At 44.2% G+C, this 14,844-nt stretch overlaps 1 long non-coding RNA gene across 2 annotated transcripts; it reads left to right on the forward strand.

Moving 5' to 3' along the window:
* Positions 1 to 2,468: 2,468 nt before the first annotated feature.
* LOC105990931 lies at positions 2,469 to 11,885 on the forward strand. Of its 2 annotated transcripts, XR_001175340.1 has the most exons (4): positions 2,469 to 2,539; positions 5,076 to 5,158; positions 10,329 to 10,424; positions 11,577 to 11,885. It is a non-coding gene; the product is annotated as an uncharacterized LOC105990931 (long non-coding RNA). The 2 variants fall into 2 exon arrangements; XR_001175339.1 differs by lacking the exon at positions 10,329 to 10,424.
* Positions 11,886 to 14,844: the final 2,959 nt, after the last annotated feature.

Below are 14,844 nucleotides of genomic sequence, written 5' to 3' on the forward strand. Positions count from 1 at the left end.
TGGTCGTGGGGCCTGAACTCTGGGCCTGGGCGCTGTCCCTCAGCTCTTCAGCTCAAGGTTAGCGCTGTACCACTTGAGGCACAGCGCCACTTCCGGCTTTTTTCTTTTTGCTTATGTGGTGCTGAGTTGAACCCAGGGCCTCATGCATGCAAGGCAAGCGCTCTACCACTGAGCCACCTTCCCAGCCCTCATTTTCATTTTCAACGTAATGTCTATGAATACCTCTACTGTATTTGTTCACCCTTTGTCCCCCTGCTTCTGTGCCTCCCTTTCCTTCCCAATTTGTTTCCATTTCCTAAAGTTCATTTTGATAAGTATTATTTTATATGATCAGAGACACATAGGCACTGAGCCTTTGTGTTCCTCCCCTAGAGTACCCTCCTTTGGTCTCACTGTATGTCTAGAGTCCTATATAATTTATCATTCAGTGTGACTAAAAAAATAATTTTGTTATTAGTAAGGTGTTTACAGAAAGGCTACCATTTCATACCATTTTATAAGTCAGGTTATAAGTACATTTATTTTTTGGACAATTTTACCATTCACCTACCCGTGGCTTGCCCCTAGGATCCCTGCCCACAAATACATAGGTCATTGTCCACTTTTCATTCAGTGTAGTATATGTACTGAATAGCATGAGTGCATTTGTTCACCTTTCCTTCCTCCCTTTCTGTACCCCCCGTTTAGTCCCTACCCTCCAGAAGAAAAGAGAAAACCATCAACACCAACAAAAAGCCCCATGTTTCTATTTCCTGGAATTTGTTTCAATAGTATTTTAAATGCTCAGAGTAGTTACACCTTTGTGGGTTTTTTGTTTGTTTGTTTGTTTGTTTTGGGGGGGTCGGCTGTGGGGCTTGAACTCTGTGCCTGGGTGCTGTTCCTGAGCTCTTCAGCTCAAGGATAGCGCTCTACCACTTGAGCCACTGCGCCAATGTTTCCTGGTGATTTATTAAAGAGCCTCACAGAGTTTCCTTTGCCTGGGCTGGCGTTGAACCTCGATCCTTAGATCTCAGCCTCCTGAGTAGCTAGAATTACAGGCGTGAGTCACCGGCGCCCAGCTCCTTTGTGGTTCTCAAATTTCAGCTTTATCTATTGTGGAAGGCCTGCTCTGGGATGCACTGATACTGTACATTTCAAAAAATTTGCTGATGCTGATGTCTGAAGACCATCCTTTGAAACTATTGCCTTACCGGAGTGTAGTTCTTACAGCTCCTCTGCGGAGTAACCAGCAGCAGAGTAAAATAAGAATAGGTCGAGCCAGTTACAAGTGGTTCATGCCTATAATAGTAGTTATTCAGGAAGCTAGGATCTGATTATTGGGGTTTGAAGCCAAGGAAAGTCCATGAGACTCTTCTACAAATTAACCATCAAAAAGATAGCCAATGCCGAGCGCTGGTGGCATGAGCCTAGCTACTTAGGAGGCTGAGATCTGAGGGTTGCTGTTGGAAGCCAGCTAGGACAGCAGTCTGTGAGACCCATATTGCCAATAAACTACTCAGAAATTGGTAGAGTGCTGTGGCTCAATTGGTAGAGCGCTAGCCTTAAGCAAAAGAAGCTGAGCTGACAGCACTCAGGACCAGAGTTCAAGCCCCCGCACTGGCACAAAAACAAAACATAACAAAACAAAAAACAAACCAGTTAGGCCAGGTGCCATTCAAAAGGCTAGGATTTGAGGATCACAGTTCAAAGCCAGATTGGGCAGAAAGGCTAAATCTGTGTGAGTCTCCAATTAACCACTAGAAAATCAGAAGTGGCATTGTAGTTCACAGTGGTAGAGTGCCAGCATTGGGCAGAAAAGAGCTCAGGGATGGTGGCCAGGCCCTGAGTTCAAGCCCTACGACCAGGAGCAACAACAACAAAGGATAACAAGAAGTAGAGATGTGGCTCATGTGGTGGAGGGCCAGTTTTGAACAGAGAAAGGTAAGCAACGTCGCCCAAACTCCAAGTTCAAGCCCCAGTGCATGTCACAACACACACACACGCACATGCACACGCACATGCACACGCACATGCACACAGTGGCTAGTCACAGTGCTTTAACTTGTAATCCCAGCTGCCCAGCTGCTCCAGAGGATAAGATACAGATGACTGCAGATTGAAACCAGCCCAACTGAAAAATTGATCAGATGATACACCCAATCTTAACCAATAGAAAAGCTGTGTGGGATGGTGTACGGTGGTCATCCCTTAGATGCAGTAAATTTAAACAAATGGACCCTGGTTCAGGTTTGCCAGAGCAAAGAGCAAAACTCTTATTTGAAAAATAAGCGAAATGAAGTGAGTCTAAGAGTAGAATGTCTGCCTAGTACTTGCAAGGTTCTTGTCAGCACTGATTGCCAAGAAGCAAACATTATGGTCCTTACAAGTTTGCAAAGTAAAATCTGTAACAGAAAACCGAGTCCTGATCAGGTGAGAGGAGGACACCAGAGGGCGCGCTTGCGCTCGTGCTCCTGGGCTGCTTCCGGTCACGCAGGCGCAGTGGGCCACGCGGGAGTCGCAGACCCTTGGCGCGATAGCCAGGGCAAGTCCCGGCTTCCAGGTAGGGCAGAGCGGCTGGCTGGTGCGGAGGCGGCGGTCGGGCGTCGCAGGGCGTCACCGGGCGGCAGGTGTGGGCCTCGGAGCAAGCAGGAGCTGATGGTAATACGGTGTCCTCAGGGTCTGCACCTGGCCAGGTCTGGTCGCCAGAGCCCAGGCCCAGGTTGGAGCTCCAGCCGCGAGCAGCCGCTTCTTGCGCTCCGCGCTGCGCGCCTCAGCTGGGCTGAGGACGGCTCTTCTGTGGTTTTTGTTTTTGATAGTGTCTTTTTCTCTTTTCTTCTTCCTCATGCTTATTTTTTGGCTTAGAAAAACCCTTAAGCTCCCCGCCTTTATCCTAAGCCTTGGGCCCCTCGCTCCAGAAATATGGTCAGCTGCGCCAAAGCATTCATAAAGCTGTTCCAAGCCCCGTTCCTATGACCAGAGCATTGCAGGTTTTAGAGGAGTATCCGAGGCCACCAAACTCATCGTTTCTGTTCAGTGAAACCACGTCCCCGTTGAGTCAGTTCTCTTATCTGAGAACTGGAATAATAACAGTTTATCAGTTTGAAAAATTGATTCGAAGTTGACACTAAAAATCAGTTGAGTTTTTGCTGAGAGCGAATGAGGTCGTTGAGAATTAAAAGGCTATTGAAATGAGAGCCAACAAGAGCTGTTATTAACCTTGCCTATTAAGGAGGGCTCATCATAGATTTGAATATATATATTACAGTTTTCTGCATAATTTTTTTTTTTTTGTCGGTCGTGGGGCTTGAACTCTGGGCCTGGGCGCTGTCCCTCAGCTCTTCAGCTCAAGGCGAGCGCTCTACCACTTGAGCTACAGCGCCACTTCCAGTTTTCTGGTGGTTTATTGGAGATAGGAGTCTCACAGTCTCTCCTGCCCGGGCTGGCTTTGAACCGCGATCCTCAGATCTCAGCCTCCTGAGTAGCTAGGATTACAGCCGTGAGCCACCAGTGCCTGGCAGTTTTCTGCATAATTTTGTAACTGATGTTAACTTTTAAAAACTAAGATTATCATTATTATGAGTTTCAACTCTTGGCTTAACTTTTTTGTTTGTAACTGGCACTCTATCACTTGGGCCATACTTCCAACTTTTGGCTTTTTACTGGTGAATTGGAGATAACTGTCTTGTATAGATTTGTCTGTCAGGCCGGCTTTGAACTGTGATCCTCAGATCTCAGCCTCCTGAGTAGCTAGAATTGTACATATGAGCCACAATGAGCCAGCTTGATGTTGGTATCTTTGAGTCTTTATTAGGCAGCTTTTACTGTAATGAAGACCTGAGATAAATGAGAAAAGATTTTTTGGATCATAATATTGTGGTAGTTGGCCTTGTAACTTTGGATCTGTATTGAGGTGTTGGCGGTGGTGGAAGTAAGTGGTAGAGTAGGCTGCTTTACCTCATGGTTCATGGAAGCAAAAGAGAACACAAAAAGGAAGAGAACCTCTCTAATAACATTTACTTCCTCTACCCTTTGGAGTATACTTACCCAAGCTATGACTGAAAATGAAAAAAGTGGAGCTCAGGTTATATGGATTTAGAGAATGTGGATTTATGTGGATTTAATAGATGCAGATTTGTAATGAAGCTTGTAGACTCTTATACAAATCTCTTGTAAAACCCTGTTAAATATAATAAATTCTCTACTCACATATGGGGATTTGCCATTATTAAAAATGTTAGACTTGGGCTGGGAGGGTGGCTTAGTGGTAGAGTGCTTGCCTTGCATGCATGAGGCCCTGGGTTCAATTTCCTCAGCACCACATAAACAGAAAAAGCCAAAAGTGGCACTGTAGCTCAAGTGGTAGAGTGCTAGCCTTGAGCTGAAGAGCTGAGGGACAGTGCCCAGGCCCCAGAGTTCAAGCCTCATGATTGACAAAAGAAAAAAAAAGTTAGACTATAGTAAGAGATACAAAAAAGAAGAGGAAGAGGAGGAGGAGGAGGAGGAAGAGGAGGGAGAGGAGGGGAAGAGGAGGAGGGCGGCAGATTTATTGAGTCTGAGAATGCCAGAGAAAAAAAACTGTGGCTTAGACCAGAAGGGGTAAATTGTGTGCTTGAACTCAGGTGCTGGGTGCTGTCCCTGAGCTTCTAGGCTAGTGCTCTACCACATGAGCTACAGCTCAACTCCTGTCTTTTTGGTAGCTTTGAACTGTGATCCTCTAATCTCAACCCCCTGAATAGCTAGGATTATAGGCACGAGCCACTAGAGCCTGACAGTTAGTGCATTCTTAACCAGTACTTGCTCTATGCCAGGCATGAGAGCACAGTTGGGGAGGGCAGATCAAACTCAGTTTAGAGGAAGAAGGATGTGGGAATCTGGGTCTTGGCATTCCCAAAAGGATGCTTTTGAACAGAAAAGAAAAGTCTGGGGCTAGGATGGGATAAAGAGAAATGTTTGAAAAAGTAGACCCTGGATGGGCTCCCCAGTGCCAAAAACAACCCCCTCCCCCACAAAACCTCACAGAAAGAGGAACAAAGTTGACAAAGCCAGGTAGATGATCATTATTTCATTTATTTTTCTTTTGAAATATTTCATTAAAGAAAAAAGATCTTATCTGCTGTGTGGAGAATGGATTGGAAAAGGAAGGAGACACTATACATCAGTAAACAGTTGAGAAGCCCAGGTGAGTACTGCTGATGGCTTGTACTAGAACAGAGGGATAGATGTGAACAGATAGGAGAGATTTGGGTGACAGAACTGGTTGTATGTAGTGCTTTCAAAGTCAAGGGAGGGAGGAATCAAGTTATCCAGGATTTTTACTTGAGTGGGAAGGGTGTCTATGAATCATAGAGTAAGAAGCCCCGGAGAAGGGTCCTGCTGGGGATGGTGGGAAATACTGAGTTTATCTGTAGACATTCTAGACCTTGAAGAGCCTACTGAGTGAAGCATTTCAGAAGAAAGATGGGAGTTGCAGTAGAGACTTAGAAATAAAAGCATTTTAGAAGGCCACTAAAGCCAATGCAGAGAGACAGGCTTGCTTGCTTCCTTCCTTCTTCCTTTCTTCCTTCCCTCCCTCCCTCCCTCCCACCCTCCCTCCTTTCCTACCTTTTTTGCTCAAGACTGACATGAACTTGGTTATTTTACTTTTTTTTTAAAATTTAATTTAATTTGTGAACATACTGTACAGAGGGGTTACAATTACATGGACAGGATAATGTGTACATTTCTTACCAAGCATTGCAGCCTCCTCCTTTGTTTACCCTTCACATCCCTTCCCAGCCTCCCCCCTCCCCCCCAATCCCAATCCCCCACCCCCCACCCTCCTCCCCCCCCCCCCCCCCGCACCGACATTGTAAAGCTCGTTTTGGACATGACAACTTGTACTTTACTTTTTTATATGTGCTAGGACTAGGGCTTGAATTTAGGGCCTGGGTGCTGTCCCTTAGTTTTTTTTTTTTTACTCAAGGTTGGCATTCTACCACTTGAACTACAGCTTTCCTTCTGACTTTTTGGTGGTTAAATGGAGGTAAGGGTCTCATGGACTTTCCTGCCCAAGCTGGCTTTGAACCGTGATTCTCAGATTTCTGCCTCTGGAGTAGCTAGGATTACGTGGTTACTTTAACTATTCTAAATATAGATGGACTGGACAAGACTTTAAGAGTACCTTTCAAGAATCAGGTGCATGTGGAAGAAGCTTTGGAGACTGAAGTCTGAGTGATGAAAGTTGTACAGTTTCAGTTGAAGTCTTTGATGATGTGAGGGAATAAACTGAAGAGAGATGTGGGCCTGGAATCTTTATGAGAAAGGTGGGAAACTTGATCATTATGAACACTGCAGATATCTCTAGGAAGTGAGAAGGTGGCCTTACTTAGGCAAGGTTGGCTGGACAGTGAAGCTAAAGCAATTGCATAATTGTTTTCCTAAGCACCTATTTTTAAATTTTTTTTTTTTTTGTCGGTTGTGGGCCTTGAACTCTGGGCCTGGGCGCTGTCCCTCAGCTCTTCAGCTCAAGGCGAGCGCTCTACCACTTGAGCTACAGCGCCATTTCCGGTTTTCTAGTGGTTTATTGGAGATAGGAGTCTCACAGTCTTTCCTGCCCGGGCTGGCTTTGAACCGCGATTCTCAGATCTCAGCCTCCTGAGTAGCTAGGATTACAGGCGTGAACCACCAGCGCCCGGCTAAAAATTTTTATTTTTCTGCCAGAACTAAGACTTGAACTCAGGATCTGGGAGCTGTCCCTTAGCTTTTGCATTCAGGAATAACACTCTTACTACTTCAGCCACAGCTGCACTTCTGTCTATTTTTTGGATGGTAAATTGCAGATAAGATTCTCATGTACTTTACTGCCCAGTCTGGTTTTGAACCTCCATCCTCAGATCTCAGCCTTCTTAGTTTAGCATTACTGGTATCAGCCACTGGTACTCAGCAAGAATCAATTATTTTTGACCCTTAGCCACAGCCTGGAAACTGGAAGGAGAGAGCCCTCATTTTTTAATTTATATGAGTTCAATAATGGGAGCAAAAAAGTAGTTTTTCTGGAAAAGATTTGTGAGCTTAGGTGATATTTTTTTTAATTTAATTTTATTTTTATTTATTTTTTTGGTCCAATCGTGGGGCCTGAACTCTGGGCCTGGGCGCTGTCCCTCAGCTCTTCAGCTCAAGGCTAGAACTCTACCACTTGAGCCAGAGTGCCACTTCTGTTTTTTTTCTTTTTGCTTATGTGGTGCTGAGGAATCGAACCCAGGGCCTCTTAGGTGATATTTTTATCTTTTAAGATGGAAATATAAATCTTATGCCATAAAATTACCATTTTAAAGCATATAATTTAGTGATTTTTAAATGTATTTACAAGATTGTGCAACCATCATTACTGTCTTTATTGAACAAGGAATTACATTCTCATAAGTAGCTATTGTTTATCTTCCTGTTCCAGTAAATTGTAGAAGCCCCTAATCTGTTTAGTGATTATATGGTTTTGCTTATTCTGGGCATTTTATGTAAATAGACTTTTACAGTGACTAGCCTTTTTTTTTTCTTTTTCTTTTGGGTCCAGTCGGGGGCCTGAACTCTGGGCCTGGGCGCTGTCCCTCAGCTCTTCAGCTCAAGGCTAGCGCTCTACCACTTGAGCCACAGCGCCACTTCTAGCTTTTATCTTTTTGCTTATGTGGTGCTGAGGAATTGAACCCAGGGCTTCTTGCATGCAAGGCAAGCACTCTACTACTGAGCCACCTTCCCAGCCCCGTGACTAGCCTCTTTAATTAAGTATATGTTTTTTGAAGTTATCCCTGTTGTAGCATGAATTGGTGCTTTATTCTTTTTATAACTGAATAATTTTCCACTTAATGATATAGCTTATTTTACAACCTAGCTCATGCGTTGGTATATATTTGGATTATTTCCACCATTTGGGTATTCTATTTCTTTTTTTAAATCGGTTGTGGGGCTTGAACTCTGGGCCTGGGCACTGTCCCTGAACTCTTCAGCCAAGGCAAGTGCTCTACTACTTGAGCCACAGCACCACTTCTGGTTTTCTGGTGGAGATAAGAGTCTCATAGACTTTTCCTGCCTGGGCTGGCTTTGACCTGTGATCCTCAGATCACAGCCTCCTGAGTAGCTAGGATTACAAGCATGAGCCACCTGTGCCTGGCTTTGGGTATTCTAAATAATACTGCTTTGACCATACATGTATTAAGTGTTTGTGTCAATGTATTTTGAGTTCTCTTGGGCATATTCTGAGCAGTAAAATTATTGTGTAATAGATTACCTGTATTTAGCACAGAAATAACAGATAATTTTCCACAGAAGCTTCATTTTACATTTTCCTTAGCATTGTATAAGGATTATAATTTCTCCACATCTTCATAAACATTCCTTGTCTGATTTATTTTTATTATAATCACCATGGGTAGATATGAAGTAGTCTATCATGAGAAGTATCTCATCACAATTTTTTTTCCAGGTACTGCAGTTTGAACTTAAGGCTTTGTACTTGCTTGGCTTGTTTGTTCAGTTGGTACTGTAGCACTTGAGCCATGCCCCCATCTTGGTGTTTTTGCTGGTTCTTTTGGAGATGGAATGTTCTTTTTTTTCTTTTTGGTCTGAGATTGGGACTTGAATTTGGTACCTAATGCTTTCACTCATTGGCTAGCTTTCACTCATTGACTGGTGCTCTATCAACAGAACCATGCCTCCAACCTCTGGAGATGGATTCTTGAAGATTTTTCTTTTCAGGCGGACTGTGAACCATACTTATCTGGGTCTCAGTCTCCTGAGAGTTTGTATTACAGCTACTGGCACCTGGTTTTATTTGCCTTGATGGCAAATAAAATCGAACATTTTTTCATGTGTTTGTTGGTTGTCTGGATGTTTACTTTAGGGAAATGCCTATTCAGGTCCTTTAACCATTCTAAAATAGTTAGATTTTTTATTGCTGAGTGAAATACTTTTGAGTTGTCCATCAGATATCCAAAAGTAAAGAAAGCAAACCTTGACTTCTAGGAGAGGCTAGGATTGAACCTATATTTCTGGGGCCCATCAGCAGGTGGAGATGGAAAGCAAAGAATCTGGTGAGCTCATGCAGAGTGAATGAAGAGGTCTAAGGTCCAAGCCTGGAAGACCTGGCACCCAGAGAGATGAGAAGGATCCTCCAACAGTAGTTTCCTGGAAACCAAATAAGGGAAGTGCTTTAAGTAACATGGACTACTTGCTGACTGGTGAGGTGTTTGGTCAGATAAAATCAGTTTGTGAGTGGGCTAGCAGTGTGGTGTAGAAGAGAAGACAGCCATGGAGAGAATGGGTTTGGGTACTGTGATGGAGTTTGCTGAAAAGGAACGAGAGGTAGGACAATAGTTGAAGAGGAAAAGTGGATATTTTAGATAAGGCAGAACTCCTGGCTTTCCGGTAGTGTCGCAGAAGGAGAGAGCTACTGGAGCAGTGATTTCCTAAGCCAGGAGGAAGTCTACTTTTGTTTTAGCAGGAGTAAAAGTAGTGTGGGAACTTGCAGAAATGCTCTCTGATTGCTTCTATGTTTCAGTGAAATGAGAACCAAGATCATCAGCTGAGAGTAAAAGTGGGGAGGGGCCAGTGTAAGTTTGAAAAGAAATGGTGACCTGGTCCAGCTGAATGCCTTGTAAAAACTAACCTCTTGGGCTTATGAGATCCTTGCTGAGACTGCCCACCAGTGGGGCTTGGATGTTGCAAAGGGAAAGAAAGGGTGGCAAAATTTTGGAGGATGGAAAGTTTAAATGAAGTAGTAGGTTTTTTTTCTTTGTTATTGTTGTTTATGCACTTCACACTAAGTAGGGCTGTGTAGAAGGAGTTAAGATCAAGTCTGGGTGAGAACAAACAGACAACACAGGCTGCTGAGAAATCCTGGGACCCTAATCCCACACTAGCTGACAGGTTTTGGTGGCAGTGGCCAGGCTAAGGACTGTTCTGTGGCTTCTGCATCACCCTGGAAGGCAAGAGTCTGAGGGATACCAGGCTCCAGCATGCCATGGGAAAAGTGAACTATTTGGACTTCTTCTGTTCTTTATTTGTATGCAGAGTTGCATTTTTGTTGTTGTTGTTTTATTTTTTGTCGGTAGTGGGGCCTGAACTCTGGGCCTGGGGCATTGTCCTTCAGCTCTTCAGCTCAAGGCTAGCACTCTACCACTTGAGCTTCAGCACCACTTCTGGATTTTTTTTTTTTTTTTTGCTTATGTGGTGCTGAAGAATGAACCTAGGGCCTCTGTATGCAAGGCAAGCACTCTACCACTGAGCCATCTTCCCAGCCGAGTTGCATTTTTTTAAAACAACATTTTAACAGCATTAAAAAAAAAACAACAAAACCTCCTTTTTGGTATTTTGAACAGAGGGCTTTCACATCAGCCCCTGGGACCAATCAAGCACTGATCAACTCAGATATCTGGATAGATACCTAGCTGGGTAAAAGAAGACGCTCCTAGAAGGTAACTGTACACATCTCAGGGCAATTCTATCCCTACTGTTCTTGTCTCTCGCAGTGCTGGTGATCAGCTGGCTGCACCTTCACATTGCATGCTTCTATTTCTATTTCATGAGCACCTGCTCTGAGGGAGCAGGTCTCACTCTGAGAGAGAAGCACCCTCTGCCCAGGGTGCTCCTCAGGCCTGTCCCTGTCCAGATCCCTCCATGACAATTCTAAGGTAAAGATTCCAGCCCAGTTCTGGAATCTTTGGTTATCTACTGCTAGTGACACCTGAGTTACCTTTCCCAGATTCATCACCATTATTCTACCTCAGGAATTTGTCCACTCTTGCCCATGATTATTGCCAGTGTGTCCCAAGTACAGGCTGAGCTTCAGTCTTTTGGACTCCCTTTCATTTCTTTTCTTCTTTTTTTTGTCGGTCATGGAGCTTGAACTCTGGGCCTGGGCGCTGTCCCTCAGCTCTTCAGCTCAAGGTGAGCGTTCTACCACTAGAGCTACAGCGCCACTTCCGGTTTTCTAGTGGTTTATTGGAGATAGGAGTCTCATGGTCTTTCCTGCCCGGGCTGGCTTTGAACTGAGATTCTCAGATCTCAGCCTCCTGATTAGCTAGGATTACAGGCATGAGCCACCTTGGCCTAGCCCCCTTTCATTTCTGCTACAGAGTAATTTTGTTTTGTTTTGCTATGCTGGGGATGAAACCAGAGACTTCTTCATGTTCTACCACTGAGCACATTCCTTGCCTGCTCAGGTAGGAACATCCTAACTGAGATCAAGAGGCCTCTACTTACTACCCTAACTAAGAGACATTCTGCTTCTACAGTAAATATTCATGAATAACTACTTAGTGTAAAATACTATAGATGAGATAAAGTCAAACATCAGCATCTTGCTTCTAGCCTAATCTAATTTGAATGAATCCAAAATTTAGTTTGTAATCAAGAATACTTATTATGGAAGTGGCTGACATTGAGCCTAATCAGACCTCCCTTTTGCCAAACAGTGATTCCAAAGGTAACTGAACTTGTGAGTGTATGAGGCATGAGAGAGGCGATCATTTTTAGACTGCCTTCTGTGTCATCCAAACTCCTTCATGGAAATAAAGCTGGACATTGTCTGTAATTATTATTACTCCTTGTTGCCTACTGTATTCTAGGAGCTGACACTGGATAACAACATGGAAAGGAATCCTCAGGAGAGCAGGAAAGGTCTCACCCACAAAGCAGTCCCCCGGGTTGTTGGCCTGCTGCTCGCCGTGGCCCTCATGAATGTGCTTCTTTACCTCTGCCTCAACCAATTTTTCATTTTCCCTCAACGATCTACTGAGGATCCCAGGTCATGTCCTTATGGTTACTTCAGAATGGGACAGATGAAAGACTGCTCACCTTGGCTATCCTGTGAGGAGCTGAGGACAGAAGTAAGGCAGTTAAAGTGCATTGGGGAAGGAGCTGTGAAGAGAGTAAGTATGTCTATTATTGATTGGTGTTACCTCTTTTTTTTTTTTTTTTGTCAGTCCTGGGGCTCCAACTCTGGGCTTGGACACTGTCCCTGAGCTCCATTTTGTCCAAGGCTAGTGCTCTATTATTTGAGCCAGTGTGCTACTTTTGGCTTTTTCTATGATTAATTGAAGACAAAAGTCTCATGGACTTTCCTGCCCAGGCAGGCTTCAAAGCTCAGTCTTCAGATCTCAGCCTCTTGAGATTGGTTTATCATCTTTTGGGGAGAGTGATTTAGCTTTCTGTGCTATGAGCCATAATAAGCCTTTGTGGTGATGGGCACCTTAGTCCCAGCTGCGCAGGAAGCTGAAGGAGGAGGATCATTTGGGCTTAGAACTTTGAGCCTAGCCTGAGCAATATAGTGAGTCTGGTTCAAAAACAACAAAACAAAAAGCCAGAAATTACTAGATTCTAGGTCATGTTTAGCCTAATAAGGTACTCCAAAGGTGGGCGGGGTGTGTGTGTGTGGGGGGGTGGGTAGGAGGGAAGCTACATGTATAAAAGAACACTATACTAATAGAAAACCAGTACAGTAACTTTAGAGTTTAATTACATTATCTTCCAATCCTCAGTGGAATATTTTGTAGTCATTTACTGTAATTAGGAACCTATGTGGCCGCAGGAGGTAATGTGAGATAAAAAGTGTGTCTTAGGGCTGGGAAGGTGGCTCAGTGGTAGAGCGCTTGCCTTGCATGCATGAGGCCCTGGGTTCGATTCCTCAGCACCACATAAGCAAAAAGAAAAAAGCCAGAAGTGGTGCTGAAGAGTGCTAGCCTTGAGCTGAAGAGCTGAGGGACAGCACCCAGGCCCAGAGTTCAGGCCCCACGACCGGACTCCCTCCCCCCCCCCCCCAAAAAAAAAGTATGTCTTAGCTGGACACCCGTGGCTCATGCCTGTAATCCTAGCTACTCAGGAGGCTGATATCTGAGGATAGAGGTTCAAAGCCAGCCTGGGCAGGAAATTCCGTGAGACACTTATCTCCAATAAACCATCAGAATACCGAAGTGGTGCTGTGGTTCAAGTGGTAGAGCACTAGCTTTGAGCTTAAGAGCTGAGGGACAGCGCCTGAGTTCAAGCCCCATGACTGACCAAAAAAAAAAGTGTGTCTTGTTTTCAATTTCAAAATTACATATTTATGTAGAAAACTACAAAAATGACAGAAACTGTGAAGGGATTATGAATAATTTATTTTTTTTCTTCAGTCCCGGGACTTGCACTTGGTCTAGGTGCTCTCCCTGAGCTCTTTTGCTCAAGGGTAATGCTCTACCACTTGGAGCCACAGCTCTACTTCTAAATAATTTCTTCTTGTTTTTCAACCTAAAATGATCATTTTTCCCTCACCAAAGGGTGAATCCAGTCCTCAAAGTTCCTAGAGCCTTTTACTCATTGCCAGCAAGTATGTGCGTTACCTCATGTGGTCATTGTTTCTATGAAAACTTGAGGCCTATTGACCAGTCAGTGGCTATAGCAGCCAGCTAAGGATTATGTTCTTGTGTTTTACTGGTTTAAAGACTGGCAAAAGGCAGGGAGAGAAAAGGAAATATACCTTTGGAGTTGTAGCTTGATGTTGCAGCTTTTGTTGAGGAAACAAGGAACCCACGTCTGCTTCTTCCTGAATGTGGACAGATGTCTTTTAAATAAAGTATCATTTGTTTGTGCCAGGCACTGATGGCCTGTATCTCTGTAACCTATCTATTAGGAGGCTGAGATCTGAGGATCTGGTTTGAAGCTAGCCTGGGCAGGAAAGTTCATCAAGCTACCACAAAAAGCTGAAAGTGGAGCTATGGCTTAAGTGGTAGAGCACTAGCCTTGAACAAAAAAGTTCAGGGACAGCTCCCAGGACCAGACCAGCTACCAGGACAACTGCACTGTGTGCGCGTGCGCGTGCGCACGCACACACACACACACACACACACTAAAAAAATGATTTGTCTATTTTTGAGATCAGGACTAATTATGTAGCCCAAGATGGCTTTGAACTCTGAGTGCTGGGATTTCAGGCATGTTACCACTATGCCTGGCTGTATACAGAGTACTTTTTTTTTTTGGTTGGTCATGGGGCCTGAACTCTGGGCCTGGGCACTGTCCCTCAGCTCTTCAGCTCAAGGCAAGCACTCTACCACTTGAGCCACAGCACCACTTCCAGCTTTTTCTGCTTATGTAGTAGAGGAATCGAGCCCAGGGCCTCATACATGCAAGGCAAGCACTCTACCACTGAGCCACCTTCCCAGCTTTTTTTTTTGTTGTTGTTGGTAGTGAGGCTTGAACTCTGGGCTTGGGCACTGGCCCTCAGCTCTTCAGCTCAAGGCTAGCGCTCTACCATTTGAACCACAGTGCCACTTCTGGCTTTTTCTGTTTATGTGGTGCTGAGGAATTGAACCCAGGGCCACATGCATGCAAGGCAAGCACTCTACCTCTGAGCCACCTTTCTAGCCTGACAGAGTTACTTTTTTAAAGGAAGGATCCAGTTAGGAAGAAGTGATAGGAATGTATATAAAGTATTTTTCTCATTGTAGGGGTTGTAGGTGCATCAGTGATAAAAGCAAATATGCTGTCTTTTTTTGCTAGTGTTTGACTCTTGGAGAGTCAAAATTTAAAAACCAAATATATAATATGATATGTTAGTATTATGTTAATGAAGACAATGCAGGACAAGGCAAAAGAGTAGTGGGCATGTTGCTATAGGTGGTCAAAGGAGGACTCTGACCAGAGGGACATGAGACTATGAGATGAGAATGTGGACATCTGGTAAGAAAGATAAATCTGAGAAGATGCGAAAAAGGCAGTCTACCTCATAGTTTCAGGACCAGGAAGGACATCCGTTTTAACCAACCAGTAGTGAGGAAGAAAAAATCACTGGTACATACTTGTTTTCTTTTTCTTTTTTTTTTTTTTTTGTGCCAGTCCTGGGGCTTGAACTCAGGGTAT

This window comes from Dipodomys ordii, unplaced genomic scaffold, assembly GCF_000151885.1.
Source record: "Dipodomys ordii isolate 6190 unplaced genomic scaffold, Dord_2.0 Scaffold4, whole genome shotgun sequence".
In the NCBI taxonomy this organism is placed as follows: domain Eukaryota; kingdom Metazoa; phylum Chordata; class Mammalia; order Rodentia; family Heteromyidae; genus Dipodomys; species Dipodomys ordii.